Source organism: Culex quinquefasciatus, chromosome 2 (genome assembly GCF_015732765.1).
Source record: "Culex quinquefasciatus strain JHB chromosome 2, VPISU_Cqui_1.0_pri_paternal, whole genome shotgun sequence".
NCBI lineage: Eukaryota > Metazoa > Arthropoda > Insecta > Diptera > Culicidae > Culex > Culex quinquefasciatus.
This window is the reverse complement of record NC_051862.1, coordinates 138,488,716-138,502,983: the sequence shown is the minus strand read 5'-3', so window position 1 is coordinate 138,502,983 and position 14,268 is coordinate 138,488,716. Positions and strand designations below refer to the sequence as shown.

At 37.4% G+C, this 14,268-nt stretch overlaps 1 protein-coding gene and 7 non-coding genes across 8 annotated transcripts in view; 4 read left to right on the top strand and 4 right to left on the bottom strand.

Annotated features, from left to right (window-relative positions):
- LOC6036655 (mitogen-activated protein kinase 1) overlaps nt 1–14,268 on the bottom strand; it is a 167,389-nt gene that overhangs the window by 136,042 nt on the left and 17,079 nt on the right. The gene's annotated exons all lie outside the window — the stretch shown is intronic.
- Trnah-gug lies at nt 3,141–3,212 on the bottom strand. The gene has a single exon. It is a non-coding gene; the product is annotated as a tRNA-His (tRNA).
- Trnav-aac lies at nt 3,330–3,402 on the top strand. The gene has a single exon. It is a non-coding gene; the product is annotated as a tRNA-Val (tRNA).
- On the top strand, nt 5,001–5,073 carry Trnav-cac. The gene has a single exon. It is a non-coding gene; the product is annotated as a tRNA-Val (tRNA).
- Trnav-aac lies at nt 8,865–8,937 on the bottom strand. Its single transcript has one exon. It is a non-coding gene; the product is annotated as a tRNA-Val (tRNA).
- On the top strand, nt 9,056–9,127 carry Trnah-gug. Its single transcript has one exon. It is a non-coding gene; the product is annotated as a tRNA-His (tRNA).
- Trnav-aac lies at nt 9,451–9,523 on the top strand. The gene has a single exon. It is a non-coding gene; the product is annotated as a tRNA-Val (tRNA).
- Nucleotides 11,432–11,504, bottom strand: Trnav-aac. The gene has a single exon. It is a non-coding gene; the product is annotated as a tRNA-Val (tRNA).

Genomic DNA, 14,268 nt, shown 5'->3' with positions numbered 1-14,268 from the left:
ACCCACTTCACGCCGTCAATAACTGCAACTCAAAAAACCCGATCGCTGCATTATGCAACAATTTATGTTTATTTTTAGACCCGTTTTTCTCGCCACCAATCAGCTGATCGCAGCATAACCAACTTGGCCCCACCCAGCAATTAAGCCACTTTTTTTTTGGTTTTCACTGTCTACCCACCTCCCTCCACGTGTGGGCTTCGCGTGGTTTTCGGCAGTGGCCATAACCGACAAGTTGCTGCGCCGTAAAAGTGAGCGCTAAAAATACAGCAGCACCCAAAATAAAATTAAATTTAAGCAAAATTACCGACCGCGGCAAAAAACCAACGACGGTGATTGAGAAAAAGTACCTCGAAATGGTCGTTAGAAATATTTTCGTATACACCAATTTTGACCCATGTCCTGACGGTGCAGGACGGCCTCGTCCTTATCTCATTACAAGCACCTGTTGCGCTGTTTCCGGTGACCGGTGGAAAACTTCAGTGTCCGGTCTTTGGGAAGGAAATTCAATTACATTACAGTCGTCGTCGTTTTCGGGAAACTTTTGCTCAATTGCTTGCTAAACGGACAAATTGGGAGAGGTTACAAGTGTCATTTGAAGTTGTGCGATTCCAGGAATACTGGAAAGTTTTCAATTGAACCAAAGAGTTCAGCCGTGTGCAGAAGGGCGGAGTCGTCCACCCACGATCGGACGAACTCCCATTTTGACAAATGGCTCAATCAACTGACCCAGAAAAGGGAAGATTAGTGTCAACGCGAGCAGCATTCAGAATGATTCAGATGAATCGTTGGCGGCCAGGAAAAATTGTGCTTTCTGCAAGGAGGACAAATAAAGTAATGGCACGTGGATCCAGGATTAAGGCCATGGTTAAAAAAGGTGTGGTATTGTTAGGTCGCGCTGTCGGACAAAAGCCATCTACTCAAGCAAGGTCTGAAGGCCATAGCAAGATTTCTGTCTGAGTTTTTTTTTTTTTTTCAGGAACATCCAGGATACCATTAGGAAGCTGTTGACAACGCGCGCGCGAGCAAAACAACTTGCAGAAGTTCCTGGAATAATTAACAACAAAACATTTGGTTGTGTCGGCAGAGCAACAATCACTTGACAGGCTAATTAATTAGCGAAAGGAACTTTGTGCTTTCTATTTTTCTTAAAAAATGCATGTTTTTTAATATTCGACTCTTTAAAAGAAGAAAATTTCTGATTTTTCTGATAGAAACTTTTTCTACATTTTAAATTTAAGTCTAACATTCGAAAGAGGCCACAATTAAAGTTGAATTCAAAGTTTTTGAATTACATTCTGAGGGATCAGAATATTTTTTCGGTTATTGTGGAAAAGAAAATAAAATTTATGTTTATACCATTTTGAATATTTTTGAAATATTATGATATCAAAGAATTTACAACACGGCCACAATGTTTCATCGTTGCTAGCCTACTCAGTAAGAATTTGTAAATTTGGAAGATACATTACATCTTTCACGATGTAATATTACCTCGATTTCTACTGAAAAAGTGGCGTTACTATGGAAAAGTGGTAAATTTACATATTTTAGGAGTAAAATTGGTCATTTTTATTGCCACCACAGCAGGAAAAAGAGCGAAACAGGGTTTTGTAGCTTGAGCGCAGAGCGACGTTTATTTGTGACTTGAGCGATTTGACGGTAAACAACGAATGAAAAGAAAATATCAGATGCCGCGCGAAACAAACGTCAAAAAAGAAAATACCCGGCACTGAAAAATGCTGATATCTTGCCAGCAGGGCTGCCAACTAACATTTTTTTCTGACCTAACAGATGTACCCATTTCCAGATGAAATATTACAATGATTCTTTTTACTGCACAGTAAGAACGTGTTAATTTGGAAAAGTTAAATCGGAAGGTGTGAAATTAAAAGGTGTAATATTACCATTTTTCTAAAAAAAAACGTGTAAATTTGGAGGCTGTAATTTTGGAAGGCTGAATATTACCTCTTTTATGTTGTAATTTTACCTCAATTAAAACTGAAAAATTTACATTACACCAGAAAAGTAGTTAAATTACACATTTTCAGAGGTAAAATTACACCTTTTTTCTAACATAAAAGATGCACCCATTTCCAGATGTAATATTACGAAGATTTTTTTACTGTGTAATATTTAGACTGAAAACGTGGCAGTACAACAGCATAATGACAAATTTAACAATTTTTCAGATGGAAAATTACACTTTTTTTAAATAAAGGTGTACTCATGCGCAGATGTAATATTACCATGATTTTTCTTTTACTGTGTGTAAAATCATGGAAACGAATTTACTTATGATGTAATGCTACGTTTCACTCTAAACTGAGGTAAAATTACTTAATTAATGAGGTAATATTAAGCCTTCCAATATTACACCTACCAAATTTACATTTTTCACTGTGTTTTGTAAGAACAGCTGTCAGCTTTGTATGGCAAAACAGCTCACGATAGTTTTCAGTTTCCGTAGTGTAGTGAATTGAAAGGTTTGCCTCTTTTGTGATGTAATATGACCTCAATTTAGACTTAAAAGGGGCATTACACCGAAAAAGTGGTAAATTTCCTGTCATAAAAGATGTACTCATTCCCAGATGTAATATTACCATGATTTCTGATACTGTCTGAAGTTTGTTTACAGATTTAATTTTGAGCAACAAGAAACATCAGAATTCAAGCTTTTAATTCAAAATGATAGTGAATTACACTGGATTCGCAATCGAAGGTAAACTTTTTTAAATGGTCTCATGATGTAGTTCATCAGTAAGCCTTCTAAAAGATTGGCCATCATTTTTAACATTCACCGGAGACATGCTAAATTTGCACAGATTTTATAGGATTTCTTAGAAAAATCGGAAATAACATTTAGAAATGGCTGTATCTCAAAAACTTCAACGATAAACCTTCTGAAACATGATCAAAAGTAGTGTGTAAAGTAAAAAGACATCAAGAGCATAATACATCAATACCTAGAAGTGCATATTATTAAACATGCTGAAATCAGACGTAACCTCTTAAAAGGTCTGTATCTCAAAATTCCATCAGCCAATAGTTTGTTTTTTTGCTCATAGTATTTTTTTCTGACCGATAATCAAAACTTATCTGTCAAAAAAGTAGTTGACAAAATAGTACTATCCTTGGAGCACTGCCGTGACCAGGATTCGAACCTGGGTTACTACGGCCACAACGTAGGGTCCTAACCACTAGACGATCACGGCCAATTCGGATGGGTTGAAAGTAGATTGATTTTCATTCAACGGATGAATCAAAAGTCATTTCATTTATATTGTTTAAGATTTAAACTTGATCGAAGTAACAATAATTAAATATCAGTGGTTTCCGTGGTGTAGTGGTTATCACATCCGCCTAACACGCGGAAGGCCCCCGGTTCGATCCCGGGCGGAAACATATATTTTGACGGTTTTATTACGCTTGAAGAAAAAAAAGTGAGTCGTTTATTTTTACTTTTCTTAGCCATCACATACAATTTCCGTTTCAATGGGGAGCCATACCGGATTATATTTGCGGGTCATCAATTCTGCAAAGCCCAATTTTAGATTTTAATAATCCTCCTAACGGTTTCCGCAACCCCCACGGAAGCAGGATTATATTCTCCGGTCCGATCAAAGCTGATTACCATCATCAAAATGTCATTTCCAGGCGCGCACTGGCCAATTCCGCGCGCATAAACTCTGTTTTTCAGGGCAGACAATAGACGCTTGAAGGGCGTTCCGTTCATTATTCCGTGTTTTTTTTTCATGACCCTCTTTAAAATCAGGGCAAGTGTCCCAATGTCGCCCTGGGTGTTGAAATCAACGGTTTGTGTTTGTTACTTTTTTTCGTGCGAATTTAAACCATTCCAGATATGGTTGGTATGGGGACGAATTCATGTCCTCGACCGCAGTCCTTCCAGGAATTCCGGCTCCCATTTCGCAACGGACAACGACCGGAGGAGCCATTTGGTTATTTGAATGTGACCCAGAGGCCGGCTTTCATTTGCATCGGTTACCACAGGACGCTGATAGTGAGGGAAATATTTGCAAAACTGAATTCAAATGGTTTTCATTGAAATCTGTTTTTATTTATTATAAAAAGGATCTTGACTTGGATTATGACAAGGTTGCTAGAATATTTGTTTTTTTTTTTCAAAATATTTTTTTAAGGAGCAGAGTTGCCAGCTCACTAATTGCATTCGGGTGTCAACTGGCAAACTTACCGGACTTTACCCTACAGCCCAAATCTCACAGTGTTGCCATCAGTGACTGTGATGAAGATGGCCATCGTTTGCGCACAAAACAAGTGAAAACAAATTATCGCTCGATTTCCCGCAAGAGCGACGAAATTGATTGCTTCCCGGATGAGACCATTTCAGGCTCACCACGCGCCAGGATCTTCTGATCTGGAAATGTTTGACAGCAGTCTCGAATGGTGCTTCAGTAAGGACCATGACAAGTCTGGAAAACGAACGCGACATCGGAGTCCATCCGTGGGGCGTGTTTTTCTTTTCCAAAAAAAGAAAGAAACAATCTCCATTTTGTGACACGGCCCATGGCATCGTCAAAAACCGAAGAAAAGCGAAACAACAATCCTTCGGTCAGAGGACAAGAAACGGCACATTCCGGAACGTCCTGCCACAAAGAGTTTAAAGTGAATAAGTTAATCCATTCTTTTGGTTCGAGAAACCCCCCGAAGAAAGTTTTCCGTCATTTTTCCTCGCCCGAAAATAAATGGGATCATGTGTCTTGTTGTGCATTACAATGAAAAATTTAATGACATTTGTCAACAGCTGTCCCGGGGGCTGATTTGGGGTTGCTTCCGAGCTGCGATAACCCCATTGTGCTAAATGGGGTTAGACAGCAGCGGGTCAGGACATCTTTTTCGAAGAAGAAAAAAAAGGACAAAGACCGATTGTGTGAATTATAACTTAACGGCACGCGAGACCTCAGCTGAAGTAGCAGAAACGTAATCATTCATGGGAAGTGGCATAATGTTCCAAGAAGATATGAGTTTCCGTAGTGTAGCGGTTATCACGTCTGCTTCACACGCAGAAGGTCCCCGGTTCGAGCCCGGGCGGAAACATACCTTTTTAGGTCACAATATATCATAGTTGAGAATTCATGACTGCATAATATTAACTACTACATGGGTAATTCTCTACCAACTCACACGAAATCGGGAAAAGTTGCCCCGACCCCTCTTCGATTTGCGTGAAATTTTGTCCTTTGTCGTGACGAAGGGGCGGTACGACCCCTCTATTTTTGAACATGCGAAAAAAGAGGCATTTTTCAATAATTTGCAGCCTGAAACGGTGATGAGATAGAAATTTGGTGTCAAAGGGACTTTTATGTAAAACTAGACGCCCGATTTAATGGCGTACTCAGAATTCCGAAAAAAAAAACGTATTTTTCATCGAAAAAAACACTAAAAAAGATTTAAAAATTCTCCCATTTTCCGTTACTTGACTGTAAAATTTTTTGGAGCATGTCATTTCAAGGGAAATTTTATGTACTTTTAGAATCTACATTGACCCAGAAGAACCATTTTTTCATTTAGAACAAAATTTCTCATTTTAAAATTTCGTGTTTTTTTTCTAACTTTTTAGGGTTGTTTTTTAGAGTGTAACAATGTTCTACAAAGTTGTAGAGCAAACAATTACAAAAAAAATTATATATAAACATATGGGATTTGCTTATAAACATAACTAAGGCTACCAACTGTACGGATTTTTTCCTTACCATACGGATTTTTGAATCTCTTCGCGGATTTTTAACAGGCCGGAATTTGTGTAGGGAATTTTACGCATAATACGGATTTGTACAGAATTTTAACAACTTTTTAATCATTGAATTGGATTCTTGTACGACAAGAATTGAATTCTTGTCGAACAAGAATTCAATTTTTGCTCCGCTCACCTCAAATTTTTAACATCAGTTTTTTCAAGTATTTTATGGTAAATTCATAAAAAAAATTATGTAGGTCAGTTAGTTTTGAGTAAACAAGCATGTTTGCGAGATTTTTCGTCAAAAATAATGCGAAAGTAACCGAAAAATAATTCTTGTCAAAATCGAACCGGTAACATGAATTCAAGAACATGAATTCTAGAGTTATGAAAATACACCCTTATATGTTGAAAGGACCTTTTAAAAAAACTCTAGAATTCTTCTTTTAGAAATTCCTTACTGAATATATTTATCCCTTTTCCAAAGGCTTTCTAAAACTTGTGAAAACATTTGAACAATTGAATTAACAAATCTAGAGTTTTTTTTTTAAAGGTCCTATAAACTGTTGTGTTTCACATGTTATAGGACCTTTTCAATAAAAAAAAACTCTGGAAAATATTTCGTGAAAACACTAAGAACGATATTATTCGTAAAAGCAAACTTGACATTTCGTAAACTTTTAAACGTTTATCAAAAAAATAAAAAATAAAAAAAAAGAAGAACATACAGCAATTCCCCACGAAAACCGTATGGAAAAAAACAAAAGTGCTCGGATCGGGCTCAAATTTTTTCTGGGGGTTCCCTGGCCAAAATAATTAGACCCGTATTTTTTTGTTTGGCCATTAGGGTGGCCTACGCCGTGTTAGGGTGGTCTGAAAAATGGCCATTTTCGTCGATTTTCGCAAAAACCACTTTTTTTGAAAAATCATAACTTCTCGCCATTTTAACCGATTTCAATTGTCTTATAGAGCAATTCCAGCTCAAATCAGGAATTTTTCTGGTACTTTTGTACCCGACCCTCTCCGATTTCAATGAAACTTTGTAGACATGTTATCCTAGGCCTATATAAGCCATTTTTGTGTATATGGAGCCAAGAGTACTCGAAAATAACATTTAGGAAATTTAATTTTTTTTGTATTTTGTAATTTAAAAATTACTGTATCTCGAAGCCGTTACGTCGTATCAAAAAGTGGTCAAAGACAAACTTGTCCTGGTTTCTACCACACTGAAAAAAATATTCTATTTTCAGTTATTAGCAATGTAATAAAGCTTATATCTGTAAGCCCATACATCCAATTGAAAAGCTGTCAAAGGCAATCTTATTGGAAATTGGACGAGCTTTCCGGTAAAAATATTTTCGAGACTGAAAAACCAAGTCTGTCATATAGAAATTGTCAAAAACCACCAAAAAACCCGTTTTTCAACATTTTTATTTTTAAAACCGCTGTATTTTCCCAAGGATTGGGCTTAGGACAATGGTCAATATGGAGACTTTTATGTAAAATTGTCTGGAGAATCGATTCCCGCTACCGGTTTTCAAAAATTTTGACGTTTAGACCACTTTTCTAAAAAACAGTTTTAGTAAATGATTTTTGTATTTTTTTAGGAGAGACATACCATCCTGCATTTTTCGTCAGTCTTTTGGTAACTTTTTAGGCTACTTCCTCAAAAAATTTGAACGAAAAAAAATCGTGACACTAAAAATCAATTGAAGTTCGTAATTGAAAGACGCAACTTTTGGTATACAGACATGTATAGGTCATCGCTGAAATTTTTAAGTTATCGCAGTTTTAGTGGAAAAAGTTGATTTTTTGCAGATTTTGTCATTTTCGTGTTTTTGCGAGCGGCGCGTCGATAAACACGGATTTTATTTTCAAAAAATCATATCTCAGAATCCTGTTAATGAACTCCTCCCATTTTTTAGTATGTTATGTAAAAATGTCCGGGGAATCTGATAAAAATATTTCCAGACATGGGCTCTTTGGTCCAGACACCGTTAAAACGGCATTTTAAAGTTTCATTCGACCTTTTGATATGTTAGGCTAGATTTTTGAAACTTTTTATTATTTTTCTTTGATAGGCCAACTTATCACCTTTCATTTGCGTATAAGACAATTGAAATCGGTTGAAATGGCGAGGAGTTATGATTTTTTGAAAAAAAGTGGTTTTTGCGAAAATCGACGAAAATGGGCATTTTTCAGACCACCCGAAGACGGCGTAGGTCACCCTAATGGCCAAACAAAAAAATACGGGTCTAATTATTTCGGCCAGGGAACCCCCAGAAAAATTTTGAGTCCGATCCGAGCACTTTTGTTTTTTTCTATGCTTTTGTTTTTTTCTATGCTGATTTGATTCAAATCACAGTTCATTTTATGAATACTTTTAAACGTGCAAGTCATTAGCACTCTGATAGCATTTTGTGAAATTTGTTAGCTGTAAAAACAACACAGTTTTATATTTTTAATTCTTAATTTTTTTAAATTTAATTTATCTAAATAATTAATTGACAGATTTTGTTATACCATGGTGTCATATCGGCAAAGTGTACGGATTTTTGCTCAGCAAGAGTTGGTAGCCTTAAACATAACGAAGTTATCGCGATTTTACGAAAATAAGTTTTGAAAAAGTTACTTTTTGCGTTACTTCTTCGGCTAAGTAATATATTCACGTTTATAATGCAAATGCACAATACTCATGAGCAAATTCCTTCATGGTTCTTAAATTCATGAACACAGTTCACGATTACTGGAATTGATTTTTTTCTGTGCATATAAAATCCAATCACACACCCTCAGATCCCTGCACTTTACTTTTTTAAATTGACTTTGTTTGTAGTGAAAATATTACTCAGTTTCTGATGTAAAATTGCAATAATCTGTTTTAATGTTTTTGTGTAAAAAAAGTATAATTTTACATCAGAAGCCGGTGAAAACAGCAGTTATTCTACGTAGTTTAAATTTCCAAAACTAGCCTATAATTTTCATATGGTCACATGAATCATTTTCCCACCATCATTTAACATAAAATAACATTAAAAAGTGTAAATTTAAATCATATTTTTTTACTGGGAACCAAAGTAGCAGCTAGTGTAAAAGTGATCAAGTAACATTTTCACTGTAAACATCAGGGTGGTCCACAAAAATATTGCTGTGTTTCCGCCCGGGATCGAACCGGGGGCCTTCCGCGTGTTAGGCGGATGTGATAACCACTACACCACGGAAACCACTGAACGAAGATGAATTCTGCTACAATCATTCGAAAAATTTCATAAAGTGCAATTTGGACTCATTTTGAATCACTTGTTGAATGGAAATCTTTTTACCAACAACCCTTTCTGATGAGCCGTGATCGTCTAGTGGTTAGGACCCTACGTTGTGGCCGTAGTAACCCAGGTTCGAATCCTGGTCACGGCAGTGCTCCCAGGAAACATTTTTTTTAATCCAATGAATTTGTACCGAATAGATGACAAAAACAAAATAAAAAATGTAGCATTTTTTTTTCTTCCATTGAACGCAATAAAAAAGAAAGAGCTTCTGGAAGCTCTGCCGTAACCTGGATTCGAACCTGGGTTACTACGGCCACAACGTAGGGTCCTAACCACTAGACGATCACGGCTAACCAGGAAGAGTTGTTTTAGGTAAAACGATTTCCATTCAACAAGTGATTCAAAATGAGTCCAAATCGCACTTTATGAAATTTTTCGAATGATTGCAGCAGCAATCAACTTCGAGCAGTGGTTTCCGTGGTGTAGTGGTTATCACATCCGCCTAACACGCGGAAGGCCCCCGGTTCGATCCCGGGCGGAAACATTTTTTTTAAATTTAAAATAAAGGTAAAAGACTGCGGTCCACACAACAGTTAAACTTTCGTGGAAAGGGCTAAACTACCGAGTTTATTGACGGTCATCCCCCCTATAGCTCAACTAGACATTTTGCACACCTGTCCATTGCTGTGAAGCGTTTAATATTCCACGTCTCTTCCGGTGACGTTCAATTCAATATACTCGATTACGTTATGAAAGGCAGGGAGGACAGTTGTCAAATCAGCCAGTTTGTCAAGTGGTACGGTTCTTGAAGCGAAGTGTCCCCCACATCCTGGCTAGTATAGTACGGTCTAGTCAGAGGTCCCTCAAGACCTATTTAACGGTTCTTCGCTCGGATGGTTGACAACGGTGAGTCAGCTTTTAAAATTATTTTTTTCCCATCATCAGGATATTTCCACTACAACCTTGTTCCCGCTTTCTACTCTCTACCTATCGTTGATTATGATGGATAAATGCGGTACCGCCAAGGTACATTGGCACTGATGACGGGTGGATCCAGTGTGACGGAAGGACCATGCTCGTGTTCTGATGGTCTTGGAGTTGGAGGAGGGGGTGGAGGTTTGATAAGCCACCATGTCATACCGCGATGAGCTGCAGCCCAGGACCGAGCTCCGAAGCGAGCGAGATTAAATCAGAACCGTTTTATGCACTGTGTCGAATATTGCCAAGTGAAGTAAGCGACATTAAAAATGAAAACAGCGTGTTGACGAGTTGCCTTATTTCAATTTGGCGCTTACGTCGCTTTATAATATTATGTCAGTGCAGTCAGCTTGTATGTATTTTCATGCTCTGATAATATGATAATGATGGTAACGATGGTGATTATACACATTTGCCAACTATTCGACGGTGGGGGATATTAAATTGGAACCCACCCCGTCCTAGGAGGAGCGCAAGCGAATTTGATTGAAGCTGTCGGCAACGATGGCTGGATGAAGTTTAGCGTCCCGCTGGGAAAATTGCGAAGACCCGTCAGTTTCATGGGATATTATTTTCGAAAGAAAACGTTATTCTTCTATGTTTCCTATCCATTATGCATGATTCGTTTTATGTGATCTCGGATTTTGTATGGATGAGAATACAATGGAAATCAAAATATTGGCATGAAAGAATCGAATTATTGCTTCTTTTGAAAAAAGCATGATTTCGTCGTGATCGTGCTATCTGGTCGCACTTTTGGGCCATATTGAGTTGAAAACGTAGTTTCGTGCAGCTCTCAATGCTTCACCTTTTGATTTTCACAGATTCCAAAAAATCGATTTCAATCCTGAGATATTCAACGAAACAAAATCGATCTGATCGTCTAATCTTGACACATCCTGCAAATTACTGTAAGTGCGACAACTGGATAAAGGGATTTTAGCCAGAACGCGTTTGACACACGTACATGCCCGACTACTGCAAACATATTTTATCATAGCTCGGGACTTTAGGAACCAAAATCAAAGAAACTTTGGGACAATGCACAGAATGGTCATCCAAACAAAACGTGTTTGTTATTGTTTACTTTGTGTGCGTTAATTTTTGTTTATTCAAGGTTATACACTAAAACGCGTTTTTCTCGAAACTTCAAATACCAACGAGCGACAAGATCGGTTTGATGTCACGCTTGCATCAATACAACATTCTGTTGTTCAAGTTTTAGCCTGTACGAGGTTTGAATCAACAAAATTTTTGTTGAATATAATCAACGCCGATTTTGCGTTGAAACAAACCTTGTTTTTCTCGATTCCACAAAAGTCTTTTGTTGTTTTGAAAAAGCTGCTTTGACGTTTAGCGTTGTTTCAACAAAAATTATGATTTTCAAATCAACAAAACGTTTTGTTGATTCAAATATGCCTTATTTTTCTGCGTGAATGAACCTAGGATTCTCTTTGAAAAAAAAAATATATATTGTTTCCGCCCGGGATCGAACCGGGGGCCTTCCGCGTGTTAGGCGGATGTGATAACCACTACACCACGGAAACCACTGATGAAGTATGGTTGCTACTTCGATCAGTCGATACACTGCAACATGTGTAATTTGGATCAATTTTTTGATCATCCGATGAATGAAATCTTTTCACAAGCAACCCCACCTAGTTAGCCGTGATCGTCTAGTGGTTAGGACCCTACGTTGTGTGCTCCAAGACTTTTTTGCGTGCTTCTGTGAAAAACTTAAAGTCAAATTTAAATTTACCCAATCAATTACAAGGTTATTCTCCAATCCGTATAATATGCTATTGAGACATTTATACGAACATGGACAGCAAAGTGATATCAACAGATAATTCCACCATGAATCATCGTCCACACGCCGCAAACACGCGTGTCACCACGTGGCAAATCTACGTGACAGTATTCTACCGCCCAAAGTGCGGCAACGACAGGAACCACAACTCCCGCAACCGTTATCTAAGACATTGCAATTAATACCGACGACGGCGCGGGGGCGGCGGAAGCAATCCGGTTCTTCCGGCTCCGGGTTGTCAACGGATTAATCGCTTTATTAGCATTGGAAAGCGCTAAGCCGGCCGACGACAGCATCCACACGGAATTATCGGGCCTTCGTGGTGGCTGAGCTGCGAGTTGAGCTTCGACAAACCCAACACAACGCAACACCGGTTGACAGTTTGATCCTTTGAGCTCCCGGGGAGGGGGTGTTGAATCGAACTCTGGTTGCGTGGGAATTTAAGTCTTGGTCTTGAAATACTCTCTCGCCACAGGATTGGGAGATTCGATTTTTGCGCGGGCCTCCACGCATCAACAAAGTCGGGAAAAGTTCCGGTGCGTCGGAGTGGGAGAGGTTGTACCCTGCTGATAAATCGCCGAATTTATGTCCGCAAATACGTGTGACACGTTAAGTCCCGCCCCGTATCTTCCCCTGAGGGAGAGGTCGACGAACAGTGAAGATATTTTCTCTGAGTGCACAGTTAAAACGGAAAGAGAACTATTCTCCCCGAAATAGATTTTTATTGGTATTTTTTGCTTGGCTCGAACATTGTGGAGGCTACCCTATGGCCAAAAGAGCCATTTGTGTCAGTGGTTCAACCATACAAGGTTTTATTTTTTTTAATTTAAGAGGCAGAATTTGTAAATATTGCTCGATTTGTTCTAGAGGTCGTATCGAGGTGCTCCGATTTGGATGAAACTTTCAGCGTTTGTTTGCCTATGCATGAGATGAACTCATGCCAAATATGAGCCCTCTACGACAAAGGGAAGTGGGGTAAAACGGGGTTTGAAGTTTGAGGTCGAAAAAACATTAAAAATCTTGAAAATGCTCGCATTTCCGTAAAACTTCATCAATTCCAACTCTCGTAGATGCATTTGAAAGGTCTTTCGAAGCACTTCAAAATGTGCCATAGACATCCAGGATTGGTTTGATTTTTTCTCATAGCTTTTGCAAATAACTGTTAAAAATTGATTTTTTTTTTAACCTTAATATCTTTTTCCAACAGCCTCCAACACCCATACTCCCGTAGGTCAAAAGATAGGTTATTTCATGGACTATAAGCCTACGGAAATAACTTTTTGGCCAATCGCAGTTTTTCTCATAGTTTTTCGATTTTTCTATAACAAACATTTTACAACGTTAGTTTTTGCCCTGTAGGCCGTCATAGCGGCACTTTTTGGCCTCAATTTTGTCATATTCGGAATCCTCGGAAAATTTCACGTAAGTTAGAAGTATTGGAGTTAAAAACTGAGTGTGTAGGTTGTCCATATAATTTTCCATACAAATTTGACAGTTGTCCATACAAAAATAATATATGAAAATTTAAAAATCTGTATCTTTTTAAGGAATTTTTTTTATCGATTTGGTGCTTTCGGCAAAGTTGTAGGTATGGATAAGGACTACACTGAAAAAAATGATACAAGGTAAAAAAATTTGATTTTTAATTTAATTTTTTGTCACTAAAACATGATTTGCAAAAAAACACTATTTTTCATTTTCTGATGTTTTAGGGGACATCAAATGCCAACTTTTCAGAAATTTCCAGAATGGGCAAAAAATCTTTGACTGAGTTATGAATTTTTGAATCAATACTGTTTTTTTCAAAAAATCGAAATATTTGCCCAAAAAAATTTTCAACTTCATTTATTGATGTAAAATCGTATTTGCAATCAAAAAGTACTGTAGTGAAATTTTGATAAAGTGCACCGTTTTCAAGTAATAGCCATTTCTAGATAACTTTTTTGAACATGTGTCCATGTTTGCCCAACTTTGAAAAAAATATTTTTGAAAAGCTGAATTCTCTATATTTTGCTTGATTGAACTTTGTTGATACGAACGAAGGTTTAAAAACAGGAAAATTGATGTTTTCTAAGTCTCACCCAAACAACCCATCATTTTCTAATGTCGATATGTCAGTAACTAATGGTCCGATTTTCAATTTTAAAATATGAAACATTCGTGAAATTTTCCGATCTTTACGAAAACAATATTTTCAAAAAATGTATATCAAGACTAACATTTCAAAAGGGTTAAACATTCCATATTACGCCCTCTTGAAATGTTAGTCCATATTAAAAAAAATAAATATTTTTTTCGAAAAGATCAGAAAATTTTACGAATGTTTCATATTTTGACAATGAAAATCGGACATTAGTTGCTGAGATATCGACATTAGAAAATGGTGGGTTGTTTGGGTGAGACTTAGAAAACATCAATTTTCCTGTTTTTAAATCTTTACATGACAATATCTCAGCAACTAAGGGTCGTATCAACAAAGTTCAAAAAAGCAAAGTATAGAG